This window comes from Molothrus ater, chromosome 3 (assembly GCF_012460135.2).
Source record: "Molothrus ater isolate BHLD 08-10-18 breed brown headed cowbird chromosome 3, BPBGC_Mater_1.1, whole genome shotgun sequence".
In the NCBI taxonomy this organism is placed as follows: domain Eukaryota; kingdom Metazoa; phylum Chordata; class Aves; order Passeriformes; family Icteridae; genus Molothrus; species Molothrus ater.
The window spans coordinates 91524485-91539721 of NC_050480.2; the positions used below are offsets into that span (position 1 = coordinate 91524485).

The 15237-nt window shown below is 38.9% G+C and overlaps 1 long non-coding RNA gene across 2 annotated transcripts in view; it reads right to left on the bottom strand.

Moving 5' to 3' along the window:
• LOC118685146 (uncharacterized) overlaps nt 1-15237 on the bottom strand; it is a 50820-nt gene that overhangs the window by 35231 nt on the left and 352 nt on the right. Inside the window, exons 1-4 of one of the 2 annotated variants that reach the window (XR_004979932.1) lie at nt 15026-15126; nt 13364-13400; nt 12091-12197; nt 7940-8086 (exon numbers count right to left, since the gene is read on the bottom strand). This is a non-coding gene — a long non-coding RNA (uncharacterized LOC118685146). Of the gene's footprint in view, nt 1-7939; nt 8087-12090; nt 12198-13363; nt 13401-15025; nt 15127-15237 lie in introns of those variants that run through there. The other variant, XR_004979931.2, reaches the window with a different exon arrangement.

Sequence of the window (15237 nt, forward strand, 5' to 3'; positions counted from 1 at the left end):
TCTTATACATGGAGGAAATATTATGTTCAAGGCTTCAGTGCTTGCTATGATTAGAGTGCTCTTTGTGGGAGATTTGTTAATATTTCTTCATCCTGGACACCTGCCAAGCTTACGGCTTTAATGCTCTGAGACTGAGTCACGAAAGTGGGGACTGACTGCTCAGAGCTTCTTGATTTGCCAGGAGGTGGGTGTGGGAGGTAGTATGCATGTAAGAAAGAAGAGGGGCATGAAAAAATAATCTTGACATTATGTGATAACCTTTTGTTTAGAAGAAATAAGCCCATGGCTTCAGGTCATTTATCTATTTTCTGAACTTTCCAGCAAAACAGATTTTAGAGATATGATGTCTTTTCTTGTTTCAGAAAGAATGTCAATGTGTTTGGTGAAAAAAACAAAGGGCTAGAAAAACAAGGATTAACACACCACAGAATATAGATAACTAAATACAGCATCTGTTCCTGATAATTATCAAGAGAAATGAATAATTTTGACATGGACAATAATTTTTTTTACATTCTTTCATTTTCTAACCACTAGAAATCTCTAGTGGATGTCTGCAAAAACTGATTTAAGCTTGCTGAAAATAGATTACATTTTCTGGATCACGTTTTATGGATCTGGAGAGTCCAGCCCCAGAGTGTCTCTGAAGCATATGCTCAAAATCATTAGACAAACAGAAACTGCACAGATAAAAATAAATAAGAGCATTTGTGAACTTCTTTAGCCAAATTAGATCAGCGTAATTAGGTATTCAAACTTTCTTACAATATAGGAGGAGGCTAATACATAAAGCTTAAACACTTTTGAAGGGGCAAATAGTAACTTGTGAGTTTGGAAAAATCTGCTAAAAATGGATATGGCTGCAGGGTTACACACAGAGTGCTGGTTCCTGAAGTCATTCAAGAGAAGAAAAATGTCTGGAATACACCCATCTTTTGTATGTTAACATTCACAAAGCCTGACTAGTGCAGACTTCCCAAATACTGTTTTTCAGCTGGGAAATGGGGACTGAAGCCTGGGGAGCTACTGCATCAGTCTCGCATAATAGAACTTAACACACCTGTGCTTCAAGTGGGCTGAGGACTAAGAAGCAGAGGTTATTCTAAATTGCTCTCAGTGCTGGGCTTGCCTTTGCCCTGGTGGTCACTGCCTGTGTTTATTCTTCAGCCATTTTGTCTTGCTCAGGAATTACAGTGGAGAGCACAATCTCTTAATGAAAACTCTCTGGCCTTCGTGTCCTGTGCATGCTTGTGTCTGATTTAACACAGCTACAGGAGGCTCAAACATAGGTCTGGGAGGCTTGAACAGATTCAACTGTCTATCAGGATTGCATGCAAATTGACTTGCCCATGACTTTTTTGCGTGATTAGCTCCCTGTTCATATTCAGAGATGGATGTATGTAACTGTGTAGGATGGTTTTGATTTATGGCTGTTGATTCTCCTGTGAAAAGTCAGAAGCTAGTTACCCAGGAAAAAAAACATTATGTGTGTAAATGGATGTAAAAGGCTCAGATCTCTCATAGAGAAATTAATAAACTTTGGGAAAAAATATGACCATTAACATTATACATTTTTATTTAATCTAGAAAGCAGACTGTAGATCCATTTCATTACCACATCAAAATGATTTTTGATCTCTAAATAAATACCTGGTATTTAAAGGCATGAAAACTAATAGCAGTAAGGAAAATCGTTTTTCCCTTCAGTGGAGTGAGGGCAAATGGCATGTCCAGAGAGCCAAGGAATGAGCTCAAGAATTAGATCCTAGATCATCAGTTAGCTGTTAATTTGCTTTCTGACAGCCCCAACCACATCTCTCCTAGACAGCACTTCAACATGGTTAATGTCACGTTCCACCATGCACACTGATCCCAACCATTGATATGAGTGAGATTGCAGGAAAGTTAGCTTCCTTTATCCTATGCAGTCTTCCACTTCCCCCCAAACCTCATCACCATCAAACATGTCCTCTTGCTGGAGCCAGGGCATGCAGAACACTGACCCCATCCCTCTCATTTCAGAGACTTTAAATGGAGAAGAGAGAAAAAAATATAATTGTCTCTTAAGAAGTCCCAGTCCCAGCAGAGTCATGAGTACAGTGCTGTAACACAACGTGCCTCTTAAGCCACACTACAAGACCTCACCAGCCACAGGAGTCTCTCCCTATTAGCCTTTGCCTCTGCCAACATTTCACCTTCTGGAAATGTTTTTGTGCTTTTTTAGTTCCAGATGACACATGGCACAGCACAGATGGAACACTGGGCTAGGTCTTGGACTGCTGTGGTGATTACCTCTCCAGACACAGAGGGTACTGAAGTGGCTTTGCCACTGATGAACATCTCGGGTCCTGACACCAGCTGCTCTTTCCTTTGCATTATCCACAGATCACTTGCATGGGAAGTAAACTCTCTGAAGAGTTTTTAACAGAGGATGTGGCATGATAAATTGGTGCTCTTCTCTGATGATTTGACATTTCCAGAGCCTGTCTCTGCTGGCTGCTTGCCTTTCCAGGTGTTTTGCACTTGAAGGAGAAATAAGACTCCAAAGAAACCCCTCAGTTTCCAAGAGTTATCATAATCCTCTTAATACTCCTGAATTTCAGTGTTATGTCCTCTCCCTGCCTGCCTGCCACCATACAAAATCCCCAAGTGTTTGTAATTCAGACATTATTTCCTGTTGGGCTAGGAGTTTCAAGATAGCCCGACATGAGGCTCAATAGCAATAAAGAAAGTTATGGAAGGTTATGGGGTATTTCAGAGGAGCGGAAGTGCAGTGATGTTCACAGATGTTATTGATTTAATCTTATTTATGAATTGTAAAGAATCAAATAATAATAGAGCAGAAACAATTTGCTAGTAAAGAGAAAATGGTATTTACCTAACCATCTGTTTCTATACTGCTTTAAGCGATTTGCAGTGAATCTGGAGGAATCTGTTCTTCTGTAAAGCAATGCAAGAATTTAGTCTTTTCCATCAGAGACTGAAGAACTGGGGACATACTGTTACTGTTCCTTCCGGTGTTAGTCTGCCAGCCTTTACCCCAAGGTAAAGTCTCATTTTTCTTATTTAATTTTTGGAGACATTGCCGTTGAAATGCTGCATTGGCCCTGTCTGAGTCACATGTGATTGCAGCTGGTCAGCATATATATGCATGAAGTCACTCAATTTCAGTAGGGAATTTTTAGGCTGAACCCTGCATATTATATATTAAAAAACAAAATCAAACCAAAATAAAAAAAAAAAAAAGGAAAGAGATATAGGAAGAAAAAGGAATAGAGAGAGAAGACCTAAAATGTCTCCTGAATGCCATTATAAGATGAAGGTTTATTTGAAGGTTCTATAGACAATAATGAGGACGTTTATTTCCATTGTACCTTTTGCACTTTAATATAAATAAACATTGCCCTAAAGCAGGAAAGGAAATGATTCTTCCTTTTGATGGTCTCTGAGGTAAATCTTTCACTACATTGCCCAACTCTCTTTCTTCCTTTTGTTGTTGTGAGTTTTTGTATATATGTTTCCCAGGCAAATATTCCTACTTCTCAGGTTAAGACTTTTGATTTGTCTATTGTGTGACAGTTTCCTGGTTTGGAAAGCATCCATCAGCACTGGGACAAGGGCATTTAAAAGGAATTTTTTTTTCCACTGTAAAAAATGTGGACTCAAATGCTGCATTTTGCAGTTAATTCTATGAACGAGAAAAAACTTTTACTTTTAGGAATATGAAGAGCAGAAAAGATGCCAATATATGTATGTAAATATGTGTGCATATGTATATAAACAGGCACATTATATGTATGTATCTATACTAATGTACAGGCCTATTTCTCCTTTTATAGGAACAAAGGAATTCTCACATGGATTTTATTTTATATAAAAGTGGCACTGTTACAGCAGCTTAAAATAAACATTGAGGCCTTGACTGAAGTGTTTAAGCATCTGAGAAGCATATTGAATTCACAGGGCTTCTTCACATACTTAGGGTCTGGCATATATGTAAATACTTCACTGTAGCAGGGTCACAAGACCCCAATTCAGACCTTACAAAAATCAGTGGAAAACTTCCTTTTGATGTTAAAAGCAGTTGGATGTGTTTGCAGTGTGTATTTTTTATACTAATGTGGGGTGAGCCAGCCATATTGCAGGAACATTTGGTACATGTTAAAAGTCTTGGGTTTGTGAGCAGCAGCAACCTTATACCAGCAATGTTTACCCAGATTGATGAAAAGATGTGAACCAAAAGCCATTCCCAGACTGGCAGAAGGCAGGGAGTGCCTTCCAGAAGAAGCAGCATGGAATGAGCTGTAGCTGGGGAGCTGTTGGTGGTAGCAAAGGGCACGGTGGGAGCCCACAAGGATGGCTGAAGATGATAAGCTCATTCCTTGGACGTAGCAGGGAGACAGCTGTGCTGTCACACCCCATGTACACTTGGGAGTGTGGGGTAAGTCCTGCCACAGGGAGCTGACCCCAGCTGGGGAGGAAGAGCAATATCCATCCATCTCAGAGACTGGAACTTGGCACCCAGGCAGATCCAAATTTCTGGAGGAGAAACCACATGCTGTGAGTTGTGCAGTGTAACAGCAAATGTAAAACTATTGCTGCTTTGACACCAAGCCTGCTGAGAAGGCTTTGTCTACAATTGTGTTAAATTATCCCAAGCAGACCAATTTATCCCAATTTAGACCAATTCATGGTCTAAGTTTCCCATGCATCATAGTTGAAGGGCATTGGCTGAGAAGATGCAATGGAGGAGAGTGCAGAGAGGCACCCTTGGGAGATACACTGCGTGCGCCCTTTTAATGTGAGCTTGAGGAGCTGAGTGGAACCTAGAAAAGTGAGGTGTTATGGTGTTACTATGCCAGCTCACACTCAATTGTTCCTGAAATGCTGCTTCTAGGCATTTCTTTAGCAAGAAAATTTGCAGAAAACATGGAGAGGGCAATGCAGTTGTAATGGATATGGTTTGGTAAAAAATGACAAAAATCACAGGTAAATAACTCCGTAGGGACACCTAATTACTTATGGCATTTGAAGGAAATGGATTGCAAAGATTACCAGATGAGTAATCTAAGGAGATAAAAGGAGGTAATTAGGAACTGGAACTGCCTGAATATTTTCAGAATTTCAATATGGGGAAAGGAAGAGATGAAAAATCATCCTATTTTGACCTGTTTTGTTGGCAAGGACAAATGTAACAGAGAGGAATATTTAAGCTGGCTGATATAGAGAAAGTCTGTTCTGATCACAAGACATTCAATAGAAATAAATGGAAAACCCTTTATTGCATTCAAAGTAAGACTCAGCAAAATTGAAAAATATAATGTATGGGTAAGCAAAGAAGGAGGAACAAATCAAACTATTTTAGAAGTGCTTGATATATGTAGTTGATTAAAGAATCAGTTAGGTTTCTGTGCATTCATTTATGTAAATTCTAGATATCTTTCCATTTATATATGCTGGTTAGTACAGTCAGGCTTTTTTTGTTTGTCTCCCCAGGTTGAAATTCAGCCTTAGTTAATGCTTGACTCAGGTGTGTACAGCACTCCTTTGGGCTGAGTATTTCTATTTTATCCTATATGACCTCTGTTCCTGTTAAGAGAACATCTGCCTATCTCTTTGATAAACAAAGCACCATTTTCTACTGTCTTTTCATATACAGAAGTGTTCTTTGTCTTTCATTCTGCCTCTTCTGTAATCTCTCCCTTCTTGTACTTCAGTTTTATCTCTATGCTTTATGACAGCCTACCTCTGACTGACATAAAACCAAGAATTAGTTTCCTCAACAATCTTCCTAAACATTTTGCTTCAAAAGATGCACTAACATATAATTTGATTCCTTTTTTGCTCAAGGCTCAAAATTTTTTGCCTGCATAAGGGTGGAACATAGGAAGGTCAAAAGACAAATGGATATTGCTCACTGGGCAATTTTTTAAACCAGAAAACCTAACCCAAAGGTTGCCCTTGCCAAAATCACAGGAAGACTTGGCAGCAATGACGTGCTCCCTGCTTGTATGACATCCTCTTCCAGCCTCTTCCATCTATCATTGACATGGACCCACAACATCCACCGTTTCCATCCATCTTCTGGGCCTGTCTAGTGCTGCTTCTTGTTCCTGTCTACAGCTCAGGAACTATTTCTTAATTATTTCAAGAGTCAGTTAGATTAGCTGGGACAGTATGAGGTATCTGGTAGACTGACAGCCTCAGGTGGTGATGTTGTGCAATGTTTGCTTAATTGCCTTAATATAATTATGCTGTTTATTCTGTTACTCAACTAGAAAGGATATGCTGTTTGAAGATTAGATATTTGGTTGATAAGTGGAAAGATAAATGTAATAATATTGCCAACTAGAGAGGGTAATCTAAAACTGCATTGACTAAAGGACAGCTATGCTACATAATTTTGCTGACTGGGAGCAGGAGTTAACTCTTTTATTACCCAGATGTGTTGAGGTGAGGAGGGCTGGTTTTCCCATCCTCTTTCTCCTGGGTGCAAATGTTAGAGGTTCATATGTGTTTGTATCAGGTCTGTCCTGGTTCCAGCCAGGATAAGGTCCGTTTTTGCAGTAGCCAGGAGAGGACATGGCCAGGACCTGGAGGTTATTCTATACCAGCTCATGTCATTTTCTGAGGATGGGGTCCCTTCTGGTTGAGTAAGTGTGGCACGAAGAGAGAGAGGTCAGGTAGTGCCAACTCCCTCTGTCACTGATATTACTCCTGCTACTGTTTGTTTTATTCCATTGCTCTTTCCAGTAAATTGTTCTTATCTCAATCTGTGATCTTTAACCTTTGTGCCTCCAATTCTCTTCTCCATCCTGCCACAGGGGAATGAAAGGGGGGAGGGAGTGAGTGAGTGAGTGAGTGAGTGAGTGAGTGAGTGAGTGAGTGAGTGAGGGATGCGTGGTTTGGAATGATTCAGTGGGAACACTAAAATGAAGAATACTATTCCTAAATCACAGCAGTCTTATTTAAATGTCTTTTTTGATTCTTATGCCAGCACACAAAACACTGCCAGAGACAAATAAATGATCCCCCTTAAAACTCTGTGAATCTTGGGACAGAATTTACCGACTTCAAGCAAAAGAAACAAGTGAGTGGACATGGGATTTGCTCAAGATGAGGCTCAGAGGCCATTGTGAAGGTGGGGCTGGAAACCTTGAGTCTTTAATTCCAGGCATCTGCCTGTATTTGGCAAGGGAAGATTTCTTGCAGGATATTGGAAGATTTCTTGTTGGAGGTGGGATGCATGCTTAACAATTCCCAAGTCCTAAACATATTTTCAGGTATTAGTATTTAAATAATTAGCATTTAAGTTTTGTGAACACAAGCTGCTTTGGCAAGGAAAATGCTATAGAGCTTCATGGCATTCAAGTGAGATTTATTCTTCTAGCATGAGGTACTAGTAAATTGGCTGTTGGCCTATCTAACTTTTTGATAATGACATCATGATTGGTAAGTCTGACTACCTTGATAAGAGCAACAAATCTGAGCTCAGAGTTTCTCCTGATGTTTCTGAAATGCCCAAGTGGATTAATTTATGCTTAGGATGTTCAGTTCTTTCAAGGGTGTGCCATTAAGTATGCTGTTGCTAATGTAATGTCAGAGGCCTTAGAGCTAAGCTGCAACTTTTCATGAAGCTTAGAACTCCTGCAGCTTTGCTCTGTAAGGCAGGTGGAAGGTCAGTGGTCAGAACAGAGAGCCCTAACCTGCTGCTCCTGTCTTCTCACACGTAGGCAAAATTTCATTGGGGGAATTAAGAAAAAAATAAATATTATATTTTGACCTTTTCCATTAGAAATGACAGAAGTCAGAGAAGGAAGTTCTTTATGTTGCTTTATACAGAGCCATCATCCTCTTGGCTAATGCCCTCCCAGGCTGCCCTCAGGACAGCAGTGAGTTATATGCTGGCTGCTGAACTAGTGAAGGCAAACAAACTTACCCTTGCCTGAGAGGAGGGACAGCAGAGACCCACAGGAGACCCATGGTGCTTTGTCATGCTCCCCATGCATCTGGGTTAACTGGGCCCTCTTGGTTTCTTTGCTGTGCAGCTGACTTCTTCTAGGATGGGAGATCAGCTTTGTAGGCACTGAACGAGAAAAAGCACCATGGTATCAGCAAGACTCTTCCAGCTCCTGGGTGGGGAGGAAGGGGGAGACTGGCAAACAGGGAGGGAGGAAAGTCCATTTCCAGATAAGCATGTTGAAAGGTTGAAAACAGGGAGAAGTGTGCTTTTCTGCTCAAAGTTTACTTATTGATAGGGACTTGGTTCTTGGCTGCTTCTGCTGCTTGGTGCATATGTTTAGAATTTGTAGACCTTTATGTTCTGCTGTAGAAAATTATAATGTCAAGTGAGGAAAAGGGTAAAATATCAGGACACTCACAGGAGATGACATCTGTTACCAGTATTTTATATGGGCTTTTATTCAATTTTGTCATCAGGAGTCTTCATGATTGCTTCAGTGTTGTCATCATGTGAGTACACACACACACACACACACACACACACTATTTGATTATAGATTTATCTATTTGTCTTTATATACTAATTTCCTGCACATTGGTGGGATCATCGAACTGATGTGACTTCGTATAAACAACTAAAATGAAATCTCACTTTACAAGAAAAAGCTTCATGTTGAAGACCCTCCTGATCTGCACTATTGTAATTCCTTATCTTGTGCTTGTGAGATATTTTTCTTTTCAAAATATTCTTCAATTCTGTAAAAAAATTTTCCTTCCTCTGTTACAATTAACCACACACACTTACAAAACAGCAGTGAATACATATTTCCACTTTTTTTATTCCTCTCTCTTGCTTTTGCTTCTTGATGCTGTAGTGCCTTGTACAGTTGGTTTATTATTTCCCCTGGAGGTTCAATTCCTTGTTTGTGCTGTTTTTTATCATAGAGCAAGAAGAAAGTATCTTTTATAATAGGGAGATGAGAATATGATTACTAAGCCACAAAACCTACATGATACAGAGAGAAGTGTTGTACATGAAATTGTTTGACCCTAAACTAGATTTTAGTAACACTTGGATTTCTATAAATTATGATTTCAGTTCTTGTTATCAGAAAAAAACAATATACAAAATCATATCAATGGAAGGGTATATAATTTGTTTCCCAGACACATATTTCCCTTGATGAAAGGTACTGTATTTTAAGATGAAATCCATGATTATTTTGCCTTCCTGGATCACAATTTTGGTCATAAATTCAGTAAATATTAAGATGGCTATCAAAAGGCACATACATTAAAAACTCTCCTTTGGGCATAACAGGTTTGACTGATTACACTTTAACAAACATCTCTGTGAGAGTATGGTTTAGCTTTAACCAGTATTTTTAGAATTATGTACTGTTTGTTAGGAAATTCATAGAAGTTTCTTTTATAGCGGTTTCCTGAGGTTAATAACATGATCAGAATTCTTGTTTTCCCTCTCCTCCTCTGTAAGGCTTCAAAGAACTGGAAGTATCCTTATACTGATAAACAGCATAAGATATTAATGCAGAATGAAGACTAAAGTTTTAAAGTCTCATCCCAGAACGGCATTAGCAAACCATACAAGACTGGTGTTCATACTTCTCTACCTCTTTCTTTATTACAAAATTTTGGTAACAGATGAGTTTTAATTATGCTGTGTCATAGTTTTGGATCAAATTTTCAGCTACACTTTCAGACATCATTAATTAATGTTTTTCTATGAAACCAATGAAGCTGTATGTCCTGGGGTCCAGATTAAGTCACCCAAACACATCTGGTGCCACATGAGATACTCTCAAGGAGCCTGCCTGGCCTCTGACTACCCTTGCAGATGGGTGTCTGCTTTCCTTCCATGGGTCATGTGTCATATCCACTAGCTCAGATGGCATCTCAGGACACTCCACACCTATGGCCAGTCAACATACCAGTCCTGCCCCAAACAAGCTTACATCATAACTTTTTTGAGATTGCAGAGAAGGAATGAATAGATTAAAATACATGTCACTGCTCTTCCAGTGATTTTTTATTTAAAGACACCTGTCCCTCCAATTTATATCCATTTTGACCTGACAGCCATTTCTCTTACTTTTCTTACTCTTTAAAAATGCATTTTGTGGGTAAGTGCTGGCAAAAAGCCTGACCTACTATCACCAAGTACTGCCATCAAGTCTGATGTATTAAGTGTCTTGGTAAACCTGCAAGGTTAATAGGGAAATGCTCATAGCTGTTTGTATCATATCCTCATTAATCTGTAATGTGGAACACAGAAAAAGCTTGGGACTATTTCTCAGCAGAGTGCATAGTAAGGATTTTCTTGCCTTCAGTAGAGCAAGAGGAATTAATAGGCTTTAAAAATACTATTTATCTTCTCTTCTGCTAACAAACATATTTCTGTGTTGCCTCCTCCTACTCTCTGTGAAAGATTTACTGTTGAAATTGCCAGTATAAGAGAATAGCTATCTTTGCCTTTTCTGAAGATGAGTAGAACCAGAAAATTAAAAGAAAAGTATTAATAATTAAAAGATACAATAACCTCATCTGATTGATGGGAATTCCTTTTTTCCCTAGGAAATGTGGAATAAACTATGAAAAATTATTTCATACCTTTTCTTTTCATACCCATATACTTTTGTAATACTAACATCGATTGCTACAACACCGGATATTTTTCCCTTTCCGAAAATATATTTACTATTTCAGTTTACCTAGATATTTGGCATCACTGACATCCTGGAGAAATAAATTCCAAGATCAAGTTGCATAACAAGATTTATATCTGACACTTCCTGACACAGGTAAATGTCTTGTTGCTCTTATTCTTCTGACAAGAAATGAAAACATAACTTGTCTGAAGCTTTTCAAAGGCATACGGTTCCACACTTTGTAGGTCTTCCAGGTGTAAAATTTTTGCTATTTCAGTGGCTATTTTCTTTCATCTTTCTCCAGGTCTTCTCTAACTGCAGAATCTGCACTTGTACTGCAGGACCCATTAATGCTAAGTACTTCACTGTGGTATATTTCACTGTTATTTTTTTTCTCCACTATGACTTCACTCTGGATTTCACTCCACTATGGTTTTTCATTCACTAGTTTCCTGGTTTATAGATTACTATGTAACCTGGGCTTTGTATGTGAACTCATCAGGATCTTGGCAGAAGTGTAAAAATAGCATATTGAATAATTGTTGGAAAGTTGTCACCAGCAGTTCCCAAATGTTTTCTCCAGCTGATTTATTAAGATCCCTGAATGTGTTCTGATATCTATTTACCTGGTTTTGTTTCAGAATTATAACTCTGAAATGTGTATTAATAGTTAATTTAGCATTAGCCAAAGAAATTTGACTATGAAAGAGTTAATAGATGATGTGTGGGTAAAATTCTGGATTTTACTTATGACGTCTGAAATTTAGTGGTCCTAATTTGTTTTAAGCACTTAAAATCATACAGCCTTGCAGAGTTCTGGCCATCTTTGCTAATAAAATGAACACGGGTATCTTCGTCAAATTAATTGCGAACACTTTGTTCTCAACCATAAATCAATATTAACAAATCCCTGAATTAATCTGCAGTTTAAAGGAGTCAGGCACCCTGTGGTTGCTGAAGGATGCCTGTTCCTGCTGGGAAGCAGCCTAAGGTTATGGTGGTGGGAGGGGCTGAAGGTGGAAGGATGGTATCTGCATGTGAACACCAGCAGAGACACATCTCTGAGTTACCCTGCTTAGCAGAACCAGCAGGCATCCATCAACAACAAAGAGATATTCCAGGATCACACAAGTCTGAGAGCAACTCTGGCTTCCAATATGGGTCCAACTGGCCATATTTAAACACTTGTCTAAGTCACATGAACTGCACTGGGGTGGTTCCTTTATTTTCTCTGCATTCTGCTGATGTTCTTTTCAGGTTTGCAAATATAGTTCAACAAATATTAAATAAGACAACTGGAGGAGAACTTCTGAATTTTCAAGGTCTGTTTTCTGCTATCACAATAAAAACATTTTCACCTTGCTGATTAATGGCTCAAGATTGAAACCAAATTAGTTTTCGTCTATTATAATTTCTATAGAGTATCAGCCTTTAGGTTAAAAATTTTTATCTGATTCCTTACCATGCTTCTTTCACAGCTAGTTTTGATGAGCTGAGATTACTTCTGTGACTGGCCTGTTTACCTTCTGGCACTGTCAGACAGCAGTCCTTATCTTGCTAGTCAACCTGCTGAAAACAAGTACAATAATTTCTATGGCCTTCTCCTTTTGGATTGACTCTTCACTTTTCAGACATCTCAGTAGCCTTCTCTGCATCTACCCCAGCTACTATTCTTCCTTTCATAATCAAGGTATTTCAGATGAGAGCCTAATGAATATTATTAGTAATTCAGAAATGGAAATGACTATTTTGTTGCATTCTGGGGTTGTATTTGGTAAGGGTTTTTTTTTGGCTGTGTATTTTTTTGGTTGTTTGTTTTGTTTTGTTTTGTTTGGTTGTTTTTTTTTTTTTTTGGTGTGTTCTTTTAATTTTGTTTTTCACAATTGTCTAAAATCAACAACGCAAATCTACCCTGAGATCAAGCAATGTATTCTTCCTCACCATTCATTTCAAGGTATAATTTGCTCTTTATTTCTTTCTGCTTAAATTATTTTCCCTTTCAAAACAGGAAATCCAATTTCTTCTATAGGGAATCTGTTCAGATCCTTTCCTGACAATACATCCCCAGTTTGTGTAATTTATCTTGGAATTGTTTAGCTTGGAAAAGACATTTAAGATTCAACATTTAGCCCAGCACTGCCAAAACCCAAATGCCATATCTGAACATCTTTTAAATACATCCAGAGATGGTCTCCACCACTTTCGTGGGCAGATTGTTTCAATGCTTGACCACTCTTTTGCTGAAGAAATTTTTCCTAATATTTTTATATCTGCTATCAGTAAAAAGGGCCTATGCAGAAGGGCCTATGCAGTTTGTGAAATCATATGTATTCAAGGAGTTATCTAGAGATCCTCTAAAGAACATATTCTGCTCCTCCATCTAATCATCCATGCATCTAATAGTCAAGGATAAACTATTAATAGTGAATATTTGTTAGTCTTAGTAATTCTTTGCAAATTATCCAGAAAAGGATGATGATTCCTAAGACATAACATGCATTTTTTTACTTAGAATGAAGGTTAGGATGTGGCTGAGTGCATGGCTTCTTTCAAACTATTCCCTACTAGTCCTAATTTCTAAGGAAACAGTGAATTAAGGAAATGAGAATTTGGTTGCTTGCTGTGGTGGCAATTCTTTAGAAGGTGAAAGCATAAAGAACGGGGGAAAAGGATTATTTGCAAAAAAAAAAAAAAAAAAAAAAAAGGGAACCTAGAAGACACAGGAATGGACTCACCTCAAGAGCCAGAAGGGAGTGTCTGAAGTTGCTTTTTCTATAGGATAAGAGAGAAGAGGTTAACAAAAAACCACTTTGGAAATGCCAGGGAGCAGGTCTTGGATCTTGTGACAGAGAGTTTAAGAGACAGTATTGGAAGTAAGGAAAAAAAAAACAAACCTGACTTTGACACTGAACTGTCACTGTATTTTACTAGATTTTGTCTAAAAAAAGATTTGTTATAGTGTATGCATAGAGAATAGCTGGCTGATGGATGTTCTACGATGTCCAACAGGTTTGTAGGCAAACAATTCCTCTTCACAGCAGCAGCCAGCTGCATTTATTTTTGTTTCCTTTGCTGTAGTCAAAGCTGTCCTTGCAAACCATTGGAACCCTGCATGTGTTCCCACCTGTTACGGGGACCCCTGCAAAACCTCATTTTCACTTGTCCAAGTGCTCAGCAATGTCTTGATGCCTTTTCTCTTGAAATAAACTGCTTTGTCTCCTCATCCTGTGTGTGTCAGGATGTGTGAGTGTACATTCTGACAACACCCACACCGATGCATGTTTGGATAGTAACGCGAGACTCTTATTTAGATGCTGCGAACCCTTCAGGAGTGTGGCTTGTGCTTTGTTTGCTGAGCCATATTTAAAAGCGCTTTCCAAGACCTTGAGGAACAAGTAAAATTGGCAACCCTTCCTGCAGTTCTCCTTGCCTGTGGCACGCCTTGGTTGCCACAGCTTTGCAGGGTGCCCAGGGAGCCCAGTGGCAGCGAGGTAGAGGGACGGACGAACGGCAGTGCAGATTTTGATTTTCCATGCTCAGCACTGTAGTCACAGGGCATTACAAATGGAAAATAGAATGCTGCTTTCCTGTTTCTAAAGGCAATTTTTATATGTTTAAAGTAACTTTATACCTGGCTACAGCTTTGCAACAGGCAGGTGATACGTCAGAGTACCAGAAGCTATTGTCCTGTAGTGAACTCTCCCTATCGCTTACTTGAGCCGAACAGTACACACTGCATGACATCAGCAACCCAATGACTCATACACCAAGATACCATAGGTGTGTTCCTATATCCTGGAGATCAGAAAAATCCCACGCAGAAGACTTGGCTTGTTTTTCCTATCTTGTTATGGAAACTGCGTGCATAGGCTCTAAGAGCATTAAACAATTGTAAATGAAGTATTTCTGTTTCTTATCAGAAGATAAACTGCCTGTTTAAAAAAGGTGTTGCCAAGCCCAGGAGAGCCTCTTAAAAGGCTACAGGCTGCTGATTGTAGCTGTGTAGGGGGCAATGTTGTATATAAAATATTTAATATTTCCACAGTGAACACTTGTAATACTGATCGGGGGGAGAGTCCAACTAGTCTGAAGCATTGGACACACCTGAAGATTGAACAAGATCAGTAGTTCTATATATAGCAAAAATGTATGAAAAGGGATGCAAATTGCCTAGTTGCAGGGTGACACTACAGCTCCTCCTCCTTCTACATAAATGAAAGTACAGATAAGGAGTATTTACAGGCAGTTTAGAATTTCTGTCTCTAAAAAACAGCAACAGGTAGTTTCAGTGAAGGCATTTAACAAAGCACTTTTTTCCTCAATTTTCTTTTACTTTAACAACTTCTTACACATCCCATTCCAATTAATTTCTAGGATAATGATTTTCACCTGCTTACCTTTTTGATCTCACTGATAACTTTTCCATGTAATACTTGGTTCGGTTCCTTTTCATGGCATACAGATAGGGAGGAGGCATTAGGGTGCCTGCTGAAACAGGCTGGAATGGTTCCACAAAACTTCAGAAGTAAAAACAGGAAGAAAACTTGAAGGTTGAGTGTTGTGGATCATTGGTCACCCCTCAAAATACTTGGTGGTTTAATGAAGGAAA